General features: G+C 39.4%; 1 long non-coding RNA gene across 1 annotated transcript in view; it reads left to right on the top strand.

Annotated features, from left to right (window-relative positions):
• The first annotated feature begins 2173 nt into the window (after positions 1-2173).
• Positions 2174-16313, top strand: part of LOC135102703 (uncharacterized) — a 45529-nt gene continuing 31389 nt past the window's right edge. Inside the window, exon 1 of the long non-coding RNA XR_010269743.1 lies at positions 2174-2795. This is a non-coding gene — a long non-coding RNA (uncharacterized LOC135102703). The remainder of the gene's footprint in view (positions 2796-16313) is intronic.

Raw genomic sequence — 16313 nt, 5'->3', positions numbered from 1 at the left:
CAGAAAACCCAGGATGCAGGAGCATTTAGTTTTCTTATTAGAAACAGAGTTGCTTCAACTGACCAATCTGTTGATGAAATCTCAAGTTAATTATATCATATAAAAATTATCTACAAATTCCTCCTAGAATTGCGCATTAATGTCACTGGTTGCCTCACACATTCCACATGCAAGGTTAAAGCCTCTTCTGTGAAGAACAGTATATAGATACAGACATTTAAACATGATGCTTATGAGTTTTGCTTATTTGATATTAAAAATATCAGTGGACACAAACTGATGAAATGAAATTAAATGAAATGAAATTTTACAAATATGAAAAGTTTACTACATATATGACCTGTTAAATTAACTATTGTTCTTGGCTATGTTAAAATGATTTTACATATATGGCTGCATCACATCAACTAACCTTGCACAATGCTTTAAAGTAGAATCACCAGACTCCTCACCAGCAATATCTTCATGCGTTGGTTGTGTTCCTGTGCAGTAAATAGAGATATTACATTAGCTTTGCTTATGTAAGTATTTAAGCTTGGCTTGTGAGGCCCCTGAAGTGGCATATAATAAGACTCAGTAATTTTCAGGGTAAACACCCAATGATAATTCTTTGTTCTACCCATCACCAGCCTTCCCACAGATCAAGCATACCATTAAAAATCCTGCATTTTCGAATGAAAAGGGTATAATGTGATGAAATAATGGTAAAATAACCATCACAAAGCATATTGCTAATCATATACAGTGTACTGCCAGCATGGTCGAGGCCAAGTGAGAATGTGACCTGTCATTGACCTGAACCCTAGGCTGGTGGGTTCAATTGATGCTGCTTTCTACCCCATTTCGCATCCCAGCCTTTTTGCCAGCCAGCCTTACCACCTCCACTGTGACTGCTGGTAAATAGTAGAAATTTACATATACCATTGTGAAATTTATCTATGCCATTGTTGATTAGACTACTATATCATCATAATTATCACTCTTATATACTGTATTTTCGTTGTATATTATACCCTAGTATTAGTACAGTTCTTAGCAGTGCTGGCTCCGCGTATGATACACAACAATCTAGTCGGGACTAAGAAGTGCATCTCGAGCACAGAAAGGCTTCTATTTGGGCGGCCATATTTGTTGACATAACATCGTAGCACAAACCACCCCACCTCCCAAGAGCAGGGCTCCGGGAGTCCGGACGTTCCGTGTCAGCCGGCTGGCCGGCCCAGGCGCACGTTTGAGACGACACGTAACGCTCCGGCCCACCGGGCGCCCCGAGTCGCGCTATCAAACGCACCCCGAGGTCGCGGCGGAGTATACTGGCAGGGTCTGTGGACACGCTTCTTTCTCTTGGGACTGTGGAAGACATTGTGGAGGGGTGTGGTGAAGCAGGCGGACGGTAATTTAGCCTTTGGTCCAAGGGCTACGCAGGCAGCAGGGATGGGCTTTGACAAGGTACGGTGCCAGTTCAGTGATCTTTATGATGCTGTGTTACAACTCATAGCAGAAGTTAAGACATTACGGAAACAGGTGGATGACAGTCAAAAGGTAATGGCTTGCTTCTGTGGGAATAGATGTGTGAGCAGTGCACTTGGTGATGGACGAGCTCATGTGGGTGATTGCTTCGAACCCTTCACCCGAACAGTGTGAGGCCACGAATAAGGATATGAGTGAGGAGGTGTGAGGCAGTGTGGCTCAAGTCGCTGAGGTTCCTGAGCAGTGTTGCCACATGGAGTCAGACAAACTTTGTGCGTTGTAGGGAGGATCTGGTGATGTTAAAATTACAAGACAAATCGCAGCTGGGGTAATATTTCTGGAGTGGCGTGGCGTGGTTCTCTTCTAAGTGAGGGAAGTGTTGGATCAGTTTATGAATGAACAACTTAAAATGGTTGATAATGGTGTCAATGAATACTCAGTATTCTTTGATGGAATAAGAACTGTCTACGCTGCAGGATCACTGACGTACTCTTTTGCATAGAGTGGACTTTATAACACTACAGGAAACTGGCACAGACGTGGTTAGCCCACCATCTTTTATCTTACACTGTCCTTCATTATTTCTAGCTTTTATTCTTATACATATACTACTCTTCCTTCACCCCTCTTTCCTATAAACAATTCGATTCGATTCACAGACGATTGTACACTGATAAGCTTACGTGAATAGCGATGTTTTTGTCTCCCGGTAAACAGAATGAATAATACAAGAGGTCTCTTTAATTTGTGTTAGAAAGGACGTGCCTGTTGAACTCGTGGTTAATGCTCAAGATATTTGCTTTTTTACTTTGCCGTTGAACACTAACTTACTTAATCAACTTACAGTCGTGTACATCTTTTTACCCTCCTATAGTTAACTCACAAATACGCGTTCAAATCAGAGATGCCTCCCAGTGCCAAGTTCACAAATTGTGTGCATAGTACGGCTCCTTTCACACCCTGAGTCTAGGAACACTTCCCATGCTCCTCAGGAAGTAGTTCATATGTAGGTAGAAATATGAGTCGTTTTTTTCTTGTTCGTACGTAACCTCAGCTTGTTCTTTGTATCGAAACTATTGAACGATAAGCATTTTATCATGAGCATTTTATTATGAGACACATTTTATATGCGAGATATATGAAGGACAATACGAGTGTATTATTCCGCGAGGCCCCGTCAGGGAGGGTGTCACGGCGCCATGCCAGTGTGACTCTAGCCGTCGGCAGGGGAACTTTGAAGATTGTGATCTACGCTTGTTGTTAAGCCTTTGAAATGGCAGCTTTTACCTTCACAAGCTTGAAGTTTGACACTATTTCTTCTCTTGGTGAGTGTTAATGTATCTTATTTCTTAATATATGACGATTTCAGATGCTGGGCCATCGAGGATGGGCCGGTCAGGTTAGGTTAGGTAGTGTTTGGTTAGGTTAGTGTTCTTAAGGGGGGGGAGGGTCGATTGGGGACCTGGTTAGATTAGGTTAAGTCAGGTTAGGTTAGGATAGGTTAGTGTCCTTTAAGGAGGAATCCAGAGGGACTCAAGCCCCCACGGTTGGGTAGGCTACGTAGGGAAAAATAGGCCAGGCTAGAAATTTCCCTAGTTTTCAAAATATAGTGTCTTATCCATAGGCTTTTTCATTATTGTCCAAATTTGCCCTAATTTGGCTTCCTTCACCCTAAAACCCCACTTTTCCGCGCCCCCCCTCACCCCCAAAACCCATGATTTCGTACAACTCCCCCAAGCTCGTTGTGAGAAAAGAGTTATGTGACAAGGAGTTATAGTAAATTTTTACTGTATTGTTAACGTCTATGTGTGTGCACCTTCGCTTTCTGGACGTTGATAATATGCAAGATTGTTTATTTACCAATGGTAGTAGTTTGGTTGGGGATGTTAATACAAGACATATATTATTAGATACGCTGGGGTCATGCAACAGTAAACAGCAGGAAGTGGTTATACTTTATTGACAAGTCTGAGGATGCTGAGGTGCTGGGCAACGACGAGCCAACCCATGTCAGTGGCGGGAGGCTGGATCATGAGGTGCTTATTACAGGTGGCCTGCGGGTGAGTGCTATTGTTGTACCAGACTTCTTCAGGGATCATCTTCCGTTACGGGTAGATGTCCAGGGGCAGAAAACTCAGTTATTAATCGTAAACGCTATCACTGTACGGGTGATAAGAAGTTGCTGACTGTTTGTTGTACGGCAATGGTACTCAGGGCGAGCCAAAAGATGTTATTAGTTTTGTTGATGATTTGTTGCTTGTCATTGATTCTGTACTAGTGAAGAAGAGCTCTAGGCGTGCAGGCAGTCTGAGTAATGGGAAACGTACAGTGTATTCCTAAGACATTGTTTCATGGTTAAAGTAAATTAAAGTGCGTAAAGACTGGAGTGTGAATCCTGTTAATACTCGACTTTGGGAGGTTCTGAAGGAAACTGCTGGTGTGTGTGCCGAGTTGAAGCAAGAAGCAAGGACTCGTTGTAGGAATTTTTTTTTTTTTTTCTATATGGCGAATTGGTAAACACAAAAACCTGGGTGACGTTTGGAAGGAAGTAAACAAGGTAAGAGGCCTTGACAACAAGAGCAACGCTCATCCTGACCCCCAAACTAATGAACTGATTCATAAATGGTCTAGGCAAGTTTTGCTGGGCTGCCGCCTGACTTGTGAGTGTCCCTGCAGTGTGGAGTGTATCTGCTGTCGATCAAGAATGACACGAGACGTGTAAGGAGAGAATGGAAAAATGTAACTCTCGGTGAGGCTTATGAACAAAGTGAAATTTTGCAGCATTACTTATTTATCATGAATAATACTAGTGTCACTTACGGGATATGCCGTCCATCTGTTAACAGTGTTGTGATGAGGCTCAGGATATAAATGTTATTGACAATTACGTTCAGGGATTGGTCGACCCTGTCAGCTGCCAGGCACCTGGTGGACACTCACTGCAACATCATGTACTGCATTATGATGAAGTCCGAACATTCAGAAACAGAAAACTTATTTCTTTGAAGGAACACATTTATTGGATGATTATCAATGATGTGATCAAGGATGTAGTTGTAAAGTGCTAGCAATTTGCGTCTAGGCTGTAACTGTGTTAGAATGTTTGGTATTGCCTGTTTGTTAAGTTCGTTTTCTCCTGTTATTACTGTTAACTGTTGTGAGTTCCTGTGCTGGTCACGTACATCATTATTGTGGGGATATGCTTGATTTCTAAGCATCTTTTTAAGGAGAATAGTGCACTGTCCCTCCCTGGTGATGCATTCTCTCTCTCTCTCTCTCTCTCTCTCTCTCTCTCTCTCTCTCTCTCTCTCTCTCTCTCTCTCTCTCTCTCTCTCTCGCCGGCAGCAGTCAGTCAGTCAGCCAGGTTTCCGCCTCGTGCAGGCACAAGAGTCACGCTTACAAACCTCCCTCATCACTCTAGTTGAGGCCCTCAGGGAAGGCTTTCATGCAGTGTGCTTACGTATACCAAGCCAGGGGCGCCCTCACCCCTCCCACACACACACACACACACACACACACACAGGTAATGGACAAAATCTAATTAAGGTACACAGGTAACTCAGGTATAGCGGAGTGTAGGTGTAGCGCACTGTACCTGTGCTCTAATTAACCTACAGCCACTGACCGCGCCCTCACCTTGGGACACCTGGGAGAGGGAAGCAGTGGGAGAGGGACTGTCGCCAGAGGGAGCGTGTGGAAATGTGCGAGAAGAGAGAGGAGGGGAAGAGGTAGGGAAGGGGAGAGGGAATGTCTAAGGGAGGAGGGGAGAGGGGAGCGACAAAGGGAGGGAGTGTGCAAGGAAGGAGGGGAGGGAAGAGGGAAGGGGAGGGTGGACCGCGAAGTTACCAGGGAGTGAAAGGGGAGGTGGATCGCGAAGGGAAAGGGGAGAAGGGGAGGGAAGGGAGGTGGACAGCTAAAGTTAAGGTAGGAGATGGGGAGGGCAGGGAAGGGCTGACGTTACCAGGGATGGTCAGGGGGGAGACCGGAGAGTGGGGACCCTTGTGGTGGTTGTGTTGCCCCACGGGGAGTGGCGAGGCACCGCACTGCACCACGTCAAGAATTAATGCCGCGAGACCACTGGAGGACGCGAAGGTGGCGCCGCAGGTGGTGGTGGTGCTTCTTCTTCTTCTTCTTCTTCAGTCCTTTTTCTTTCTCACTTCTTCCTTCACTCCTTTAATCTTTCCTTCACTTCTTCCTTCAATTCTTCACCTTTTTCCTTCACTTTTTCACTTTTTTGTTCACTACTTCCTTCATTCACTTCTTTGTTCACTCCTTCCTTCATTCACTCCTTCACTCTTTCGTTCTTTCCCTTCACTTCATCCATCACTCTTCGTTCACTTCTTCCTTCACTTCATCTTTCCTTCACTTCTTTCTTCATTTCATCTTTGGTCTTGTTTCTCTCGCCTTTTTTTTTATTGTTATTCTGAGTTATATTTTATCTTTGTTTTTTTTTTCATTTCATTTTCTTTTCTTTTGTCATTTCTTTCAGTCTTCGGTCCTGTTTCTCTCGCTTTTTTCTTCTTATTGCTCGAAGTTTTGTTTGATCTCTCACATTTATTTTATTTTCTTTCCTCTCCACTTTTCTTCTTTCGTCCCTCCTTTCATCATCTTCCTTCCTGTCTTCTCTCCCTCCATCACGCTAACTTTCCTTCCTTCCTCACCTTCCTTCCCTCACCCCTCCCACCATCCTTTTCCTTCTTTACTACCTTTTATCTCCTCATCAGCCTTCCTCTCTCTCCCTCCCTCCCTCCACTTCCATCCTCGTTTCCCACCTTCTCTCCTTGTATCTCCCTCTCCCTTCCTTCATTTTCTCCCTTCATATTTTACCACCTCTATCTTTGCTTTGTTTCTTTCCATCATTGTTTTCTTTTCTTCCCTATATTTCCTTGTCTCGTCTCTTCCCTTTCATCTACCATCATCTCTATCCTTCCATTCTCTCTCCATCCTTCCATTCTCTCTCCTTCCTTTCCATCTTCCTTCATTAACGTATCATTTCCTTCCTACCCAAGCAATTCTTTCTATCTCTCCATCCATCCTTCCATCCTTCCTTCCTCCTTCCCTCCCTTCCGTCCTTTCTTCCATCTTCATCCCATCTTCTTCCTTCCTAAACAAGCCTTTTACTTGCTTTTCTTTTTCTCCCTTGTTTGTTAATGCTTTTTTTTTCTTTTCTGATTAATTGATGTGTTTAGGTGTTTTTATTTGTTATTAAGGGAGATTAAGTTGATTTTAGCGCTTCGTTCTATCTGTTTGTATTTGCTTGTCTGTCTTTCTTTTGCTTTTCTTCCTTTTCTTATTCACTCATTCACATACTTTTACACGCTTTCTCTCTTTCTCTCCCTCTTTTTCATCCATCACCCTTATCCTTCCTCTCTCCAAGGCTCTTTTTCTTTCCTCTTCCTCTCTCTCTCTCTCTCTCTCTCTCTCTCTCTCTCTCTCTCTCTCTCTCTCTCTCTCTCTCTCTCTCTCTCTCTCTCTCTCTCTCTCTCTCCTTCCACTAGCTTCATTCTCTTTTCTCTCTCTTATCTTCCCTCCTTCACATCTTCCCTCCCTCCTTACCTACCTACAACCCTTCATCACTCTCCTTCCTCTCCTTCTACTCCCCTCCCTCTCCCACCCTTAACGTTTCCCTTCATCCCACTCTTACCCTCCCGCTCTCCCTCACTAATCTCTTCCCTCCCTCTCTCCCTTCCTTCCCTCCCTTCTTGTCAATTCGCTGCAAGGAAATTACTTAAGGATATCTCATGGCTGGAAATAGACACACACACACACACACACACACACACACACACACACACACACACACACACACACACAAGTAAGTGGCACGTAAGTGGCCTTGGCACCTAAGTGGCCTTTATCGTATGGAAATATGTACAGACAATATAGAAATAATTTAACATCATTATTACGAGCTGCTAAGAATAAATTTTACAAAGATCTTTTAAAGCAAAAACAAGATAATCCTGAAGCTCACTGGAAATCAATAAACTCAATTCTTGGCTGTAATTCTCATTCAGCAAACCAAAATACTGAATTAAAACCTTATTGCTCAGAGATTGCAAATTAATTCAGTAACCATTTCCTAAGAACAAGTAACACTCGTAAAGACACACCAAACAGAGACTACCTTCAGTGCTTAAACAATCCTCTCTTATGCTCAATGTATTTACCTCCCACAAATAATCTGAAGAGACTTACCACAGACACCCCTGGTCATGATGACATACCACCAGAAATATTAAGTCACACATCCACTCTGATAACTGCACCTCCAAGCCACATTATAAACCGCACACTAAAAAGTGCAGTTTCTCCCAACAATTTAAAAACCGCTAAAGTAATTCCAATACATAAAACTAAAGCAGGAGTGACATTAATAACTATCGACCCGTATCTACACTACCAGCTTTCAGTAAAATATTTAAGAAAGTTATATCCACTCGATTAAGGAATTATTTGGAGAAAAACAATATTTTGTCATAATATCAACATGGTTTTCGTGCCAACCGTTCTACTGAGTCTGCAATAGTAAAACTTACCCATAATATTTATAAATACATGGAAGATAAACTTTATGGTGTAGGTGTCTCCATCGATCTATCCAAGGCATTTGGCACTTTGAATCGTTACATATTACTTGATAAATTAGATCATATTGACACCAGAGATGTACCACTAAAATAATTTCAGAGTAATTTAACCACCAGGACAGAGGCTGTTTACTACAATACTAAGTATTCTTTTATCAAAATCATTATATCAGGTGTACCACAGAGATCATTAATTGTTACTTTTTCTGACGTAAATAAATTATATTATCAATTCCAGCTCAAAATTCTAATTTATTACATATGCAGATGGCATAAACTTCCTAATGAAAGATAACGATATCTGTAATCTACATACAAACTTGACAACATAACTACATTCAGAAAATAATTGCATAAAATTAAATAAACTAAGACAATATAAATAAAACTATATTGTCTTTCAGAACTGATCCATAACAAATCATATCCCAGTAATCCTTGGTGGAGAAACACTGCAATGTGTTACTTATATAAAATTTCTAGGTGTTGGTATTGATAATAATCTTAATTGGAACTTCCATATAAGCAAAGTGTATATGAAGCTGTCCAGGATGTGTGTAATTTTATATAAAATAAGAAATCATTTCACTACCGAAGCCTTGCTAAGTGTTTGCTACACACTCTGCTTCCCTCATTTAATTTATAGTGTCTCAGTTTAATCCTGTGCGTAGCCCTCTTTCTTAAAAAAAAAAGTTATCAAAAAAAAAATTGCGATGTATTTTTAACTTGGAAAATTTGATTCAGCAGTTGTAAATATTCTTAATATAAATTATTAGATGTTTATTTTTTATTCATAAGCGTTTTGTTCTTTTTTTTTTTATTTCTAAATTCACGATAAATTTCCCAGGCACTAATATATTTAAGTTTGCAGAATCCTCTTACTCAACAAGAGGAAGAAACTTGAATTTAGACTACCCTCGATTCTCCACAACATTATTTAAGAACAGCATTTATCACTTTGATCCGCAACTATGTAATTATCTTTCCGTCGCCATCACAGAACTTGTAAATATTGGCAACTTTTCTCAGTTTAACAGGAAAACTAAAGAGCATTTAATTGTTCTGAGAAATATATAAGTATCACAAATATGTACTGCAAAAAGTTTAGCCGATGGTATACTTTATTAACTATAATGTTAGTGTAGTCACATGTATATGTGTAAGTATGTGTGTGAGGGTGTATGTATGTACGACAGTATATATACGTATGTTTGTATATGTCCACTGAACTATCAATAACTAAGTTTTCTTTTTTAATGTTGACTTACATTGCTAATTAACGCTGGCAGCTAAACCAGCATGACTATAATATGTCTGTCAGGGGGCCTTGGCTCGATAGACCGTGCCTAGGTATAATAAAATTTGTATTTGAATCTGTAATACCTGTATTGACATTAAACCTTGCTTGCTTGCTTACTTACTTACTTACTTACTTACTTACTTACTTACTTACTTACTTACTTACTTACTTACTTACTTACTTACTTACACACACACACACACACACACACACACACACACACACACACACACACACGGTTTTTTTTTTTTATGTAGGAAGGACACTGGCCAAGGGCAACAAAAATCTGATAAAAAAAAAAAAAAATGCCCATTGAAATGCCAGTCCCATAAAAGGGTCAAAGCAGTGGTCAAAAACTGATGGATAAGTGTCTTGAAGGAATTCAAGTCATAGGAATGTGGAAATACAGAAGCAGGCAGGGAGTTCCAGAGTTTACCAGAGAAAGGGATAAATGATTGAGAATACTGGTTAACTCTTGCGTTAGAGAGGTGGACAGAATAGGGGTGAGAGAAAAAAGAAAGTCTTGTGCAGCGAGGCCGCGGAAGGAGGGGAGGCATGCAGTTAGCAAGATCAGAAGAGCAGTTAGCATGAAAATAGCGGTAGAAGACAGCTAGGTATGCAACATTCCGGCTGTGAAAGAGAGGCTGAAGACAGTCAGTTAGAGGAGAGGAGTTGATGAGACGAAAAGCTTTTGATTCCACCCTGTCTAGAAGAGCAGTATGAGTGGAACCTCCCCAGACATGTGAAGCATACTCCATACATGGACGGATAAGGCCCTTGTACAGAGTTAGCAGCTGGGGGGGTGAGAAAAACTGGCAGAGACGTCTCAGAACACCTAACTTCATAGAAGCTGTTTTAGCTAGAGATGAGATGTGAAGTTTCCAGTTCAGATTATAAGTAAAGGACAGACCGAGGATGTTCAGTGTAGAAGAGGGGGACAGTTGAGTGTCATTGAAGAAGAGGGGATAGTTGTCTGGAAGGTTGTGTCGAGTTGATAGATGGAGGAATTGAGTTTTTGAGGCATTGAACAATACCAAGTTTGCTCTGCCCTAATCAAAAATTTTAGAAAGATCAGAAGTCAGGCGTTCTGTGGCTTCCCTGCGTGATATGTTTACCTCCTGAAGGGTTGGACGTCTATGAAAAGATGTGGAAAAGTGCAGGGTGGTATCGTGAGCGTAGGAGTGGATAGGACAAGAAGTTTGGTTTAGAAAATCATTAATGAATAATAAGAAGAGAGTGGGTGACAGGACAGAACCCTGAGGAACACCACTGTTAATAGATTTAGGAGAAGAACAGTGACCGTCTACCACAGCAGCAATAGAACGGTCAGAAAGGAAACTTGAGATGAAGTTACAGAGAGAAGGATAGAAACCGTAGGAGGGTAGTTTGGAAATCAAAGCTTTGTGCCAGACTCTATCAAAAGCTTTTGATATGTCCAAGGCAACAGCAAAAGTTTCACCAAAATTTCTAAAAGAGGATGACCAAGACTCGGTAAGGAAAGCCAGAAGATCACCAGTAGAGCGGCCTTGACGGAACCCATACTGTCGATCAGATAGAAGGTTGTGAAGTGATAGATGTTTAAGAATCTTCCTGTTGAGGATAGATTCAAAAACTTTAGATAGGCAGGAAATTAAAGCAATAGGACGGTAGTTTGAGGGATTAGAACGGTCACCCTTTTAAGGAACAGATTGATTGTAGGCAAACTTCCAGCAAGAAGGAAAGGTAGATGTTGACAGACAGAGCTGAAAGACTTTGACTAGGCAAGGTGCAAGCACGGAGGCACAGTTTCGGAGAACAATAGGAGGGACCCCATCAGGTCCATAAGCCTTCGAGTGTTTAGGCCAGCGAGGGCATGGAAAACATCATTGCGAAGAATTTTAATACGTGGCATGAAGTAGTCAGAGGGTGGAGGAGAGGGAGGAACAAGCCCAGAATCGTCCAAGGTAGAGTTTTTAGCAAAGGTTTGAGCAAAGAGTTCAGCTTTAGAAATAGATGTGATAGCAGTGGTGCCATCTGGTTGAAGTAGAGGAGGGAAAGAAGAAGAAGCAAAGTTATTGGAGATATTTTTGGCTAGATGCCAGAAATCACGAGGTGAGTTAGATCTTGAAAGGTTTTGAAATTTTATGTTAATGAAGGAGTTTTTGGCTAGTTGGAGAACAGACTTGGCATGGTTCCGGGAAGAAATATTAAGTGCATGAGATTCTGGTGATGGAAGGTTTAAGTACCTTTTGTGGGCCACCTCTCTATCATGTATAGCACGAGAACAAGCTGTGTTAAACCAAGGTTTAGAAGGTTTAGGACGAGAAAAAGAGTAAGGAATGTATGCCTCCATACCAGACACTATCACCTCTGTTATGCGCTCAGCACACAAAGACGGGTCTCTGACACGGAAGCAGAAGTCATTCCAAGGAAAATCAGCAAAATACCTCCTCAGGTCCCCCCAACTAGCAGAGGCAAAACGCCAGAGGCACCTTCGCTTAGGGGGATCCTGAGGAGGGATTGGAGTAATAGGACAAGATAAAGATATGAGATTGTGATCGGAGGAGCCCAACAGAGAAGAAAGGGTGACAGCATAAGCAGAAGGATTAGAGGTCAGGAAAAGGTCAAGAATGTTGGGCGTATCTCCAAGACGGTCAGGAATACGAGTAGGGTGTTGCACCAATTGCTCTAGGTCACGGAGGATAGCAAACTTGTAGGCTAGTTCACCAGGATGGTCAGTGAAGGGAGAGGAAAGCCAAAGCTGGTGGTGAACATTGAAGTCTCCAAGAATGGAGATCTCTGCAAAAGGGAAGAGGGTCAGAATGTGCTCCACTTTGGAAGTTAAGTAGTCAAAGAATTTTTTATAGTCAGAGGAGTTAGGAGAGAGGTATACAGCACAGATAAATTTAGTATGAGAGTGACTCTGTAGTCTTAGCCAGATGGTGGAAAACTCGGAAGATTCAAGAGCGTGGGCACGAGAGCAGGTTAAGTCATTGCGCACATAAACGCAGCATCCAGCTTTGGATCGAAAATGAGGATAGAGAAAGTAGGAGGGAACAGAAAAGGGGCTACTGTCAGTTGCCTCAGATACCTGAGTTTCAGTGAGGAAAAGAAGATGAGGTTTAAAAAAGGAGAGGTGGTGTTCTACAGATTGAAAATTAGATCTTAGACCGCGAATGTTGCAGAAGTTAATGAAGAAAAAGTTGAGGTGGGTGTCAAGACACTTAGGGTCGTCGACAGAAAGGCAGTCCGACATGGGGACATTTATGGTCCTCTCCCGAGATGGGGACTCCGAGGCTGGTGTAGGAGTCGCCATGATGATTTTAAAATTTTTGAGTGAAGGATGTATGTGTTATTAGGTGCTTGTAGTTTTGTGTGGAGGAAGAGAGTTGTCTTTAGAGGGCAGGCTGTGACTGCCCCCTTGTGTTGTGAGACACAAAGGGAAACGTTCAGTGAGGTCACAGCTGGGTTTAATGATAAGTTCATAGCACCCCCTGAACAGTGCTTTAGACCTCACTGGGAGTAATTATCGTTTCGGCAGGTGTGTACTGCCTCCTCCTTACGGTTGTAATTAGCTAACGTTGCCCTTGACTATTGTATGAAAAAAAAGATTAAACTGTATAGTTTAGCTGAGGAAAATAACTAGATTTACAGGTATGTTGTTGCTGTTGTTGCTGCTGTTGTTGATGTTGTTGTTGTTGTTGTTGTTGTTGTTGTTGTTGTTGTTGTTTATTGTTCTTTGTTGTTGTTGTTGTTCTTGTTCTTTTTCTTTTTTTTTTTTCTTCTTCTTCTTCCTATACGTCTTCTTCTTCTTCTTCTTCTTCTTCTTCTTTTTCTTCTTCTTCTTCTTCTTATTGTTATTATTATTATTATTATTATTATTATTATTATTATTATTATTATTATTATTATCATTATTATTATTATTATTATCATTACTACCTACTACTACTACTACTACTACTACTACTACTACTACTACTACTACTACTACTACTACTACTACTACTATTCGTATTGAAATAACTTTTCCTTTAGTGTTTTAGTTAATTTCTTCATTTTCTTTTATTAGAATATTGATCTTGTAATGAAGTGTAAAGTCAATATATACATTCTGAATGCAGAGGTATAAGTTATTTACGCTACTTAATTTTGCAGACTTGTTATCGGCTGCTAATAATGAAAAATAAATAAAGTAAAATCGAAATAACTGTGTGGGATGAATAATAGGATTTTAAAGACCTTTATTAGAAAAAAAATATGCTTTACTTGATGAGATCTTTTAATGCTGAGAAAGAAGAAAAAAGGGTGAAGCTGTGGAGCTGAAGGGGTTAAGAGTGCTGTGCGGGCTGCTGCTGGAGGGAACGGAAAGAGGGACAGGGACCGAGAAATACGAAAGACTGATATGTTTTTCTTTTTCCAGTAACTTTTCTTTTATTTCGTTCTTTTCTTTTAAACCCGTGGAAAAAAAATCCTTGGTTATTTCTAAGATTGTTTCACTCTTGGTTTTGGTTTTGCTTTCTCTGTCTTTAGTTCGTGGGAAAATTGATTGCAAGTCTTTCTTCTGTTTTGGATTTTGGTCTTTCTTTTTACTTTCTATTCTATTTTGAAGAAAAAAAAGGGGAAAAAAACTCCCAGTCATTTGGTGGGTACTGTTTTGAAATTCTGTCCCCTCAAAAATAACAAACCTCCAGAAAAAAGTAGACGAGAAAAAAAAAAGAAAAGAAAGGATGTACACTATTGTCAAGCGAGAACAGTTTGCATTGCCGTGTTTTCCACCTGCCCGCCCACCTTACCTGAGCACCGCGCCCCGCCAGGTGTGAGGGGTGGGGGGGGTTAGCGCACCTTGCCACTTCACCTCGCCATTACACCGTCTCGTTCCACTCCTTGTAAGTTTTTTTTTATTTTAATTTTTATTTGAACTTGTTTTATATTTTTCTTTTCTTTTTATTTTGTTGATTATTATTGTTCTTTTGTATCTGTTTTCGTTATTGTTACATCTGTTTTTTTGTGTGTCATTTTGTGTATTTATTTACTTATTGCCATTGCGGTATCATAAATTAGATTTTTATTGACCACAAAAATACAAAACCTAAATAAAGCGAGTATAAATTAGGTTGTGGTTTGTGATAATAAAGTCTTCAGAGCAGCATGCGCAGTAACGGATGAGTCTATATAAATAAAATAGACCTGCAATAAAAGTAAATAAAGAAATAAAATGAACAAATAAATAAATAAAAATTATAAAATAATACTGGTAATAATAACAATAATAATAATAATAATAATAATAATAATAATAATAATGATAATAATTATAGTAATAATAATAATAATAATAATGGAAATAATAATAAAAGCAGTAAAATAAGAATATTGTTTTTATTTATTTTTTTTATGCAAGAGGTGTACTGGCCAAGGGCAACAAAACGAATAAAAAAAAAGCTCACTTCGGTGCCAGTCCCTAAATAAATAAATAAATAAATAAAATAAATTAAAAGAGGACCAAAAGAATTATTCAAAGTCAGAGAACCGCATTGACTACTTAATCGAATATTCTAAATAAATAAATAAATAAATAATAATAATAATAATAATAATAATAATAATAATAATAATAATAATAATTTACCAAGGCATCCACATCAAACTGCGACTCGAAACCAAAACACACAACAAAGACAAGAACAACAAGTAATCTAAAAGGGAAGTTGTGCAAGCTGTAATATTTCTGTGGTGCCTTTGATGTTGGGCAAGGGGCGGCCGTGTCATTGAAGAGTGGTATGAGAAACACGTGTCAGAGCTTCCTCAGTGAAATGTTTATAATGCAACGCTGGAAACTTGACTTTAACTCACTGCGCCTCACACTCCCTGGCTATTTCACTGGTTAGGAGTACTGATAGATAGATAGATAGATAGATAGATTAAGATACGTAGACAGATTCTCCCTAATTAGTGGATTGATTTGGAATACTGGTAATTGATAGATAGATAGATAAGTTAAGATAGATACAACCCAACTAATTCATTGGTTTGGGTTACTGGTAATGAGACAGATAAATTAAAATATGTAGGTAAGATAGGTATGTAATCATGATACACAGATACTCCCTAACTACATAATTGGTTTAGGAGCATTGATAATTATTAGATGCATATAGATAGATAAGCAGAGAAATAGATAAGTAGAAAAATACTGAAGATAAGATAAATATATAACTTGTTTGTGATACTGGTAATTACATATATATATATATATATATATATATATATATATATATATATATATATATATATATATATATATATATATATATATATATATATATATAGCGAGAATATATATATATATATATATATATATATATATATATATATATATATATATATATATATATATATATATATATATATATATATATATATATATATATATATATATATATATATATATATATATATATATATATATATATATAGATAGATAGATAGATAGATAGATAGATAGATAGATAAACAGGTATACAAAGAGAGAGAAATAAGCAGTTCTAATCAGGAAAGGACAAGAAATAATGGGTTCCAGCTTGAAAAAAATAGAATTAAAAGAGAGCTAGGAAGGCATTGGTTCTCAAATAGTGTAATAGACAAGTGGACTAGGCTCAGTAATCAGGTTGTTAGTGCTGAGTCATTAGGGAGCTTTTAAGAGAAGATTAGACAAATTTGTGGATGAGGATGACAAGTGGAAATAGGTAGGCAGGTTTTATACAGGGAACGCCACGTGCAGGTCTAAAGTGTGTGTGTGTGTGTGTGTGATAATTAGATACGTAGATGAATAAATAAGTAGGTAAATAGAGAGAAATAGATAAGTTAGTAAGTAGAAGGTGGATATGTACCTGTGTGTGTGTGTGTGTGTGTGTGTGTGTGTGTGGGTGGGGGGTAGGTATGTGTGCGCGCAGGGGTCTGAAAGGTGGCGG

The sequence above is a fragment of the Scylla paramamosain genome, chromosome 8 (genome assembly GCF_035594125.1).
Source record: "Scylla paramamosain isolate STU-SP2022 chromosome 8, ASM3559412v1, whole genome shotgun sequence".
Taxonomy (NCBI): domain Eukaryota; kingdom Metazoa; phylum Arthropoda; class Malacostraca; order Decapoda; family Portunidae; genus Scylla; species Scylla paramamosain.
The sequence above is the reverse complement of the archived record's forward strand: the minus strand, read 5'-3'. Positions and strand labels throughout refer to the sequence as shown.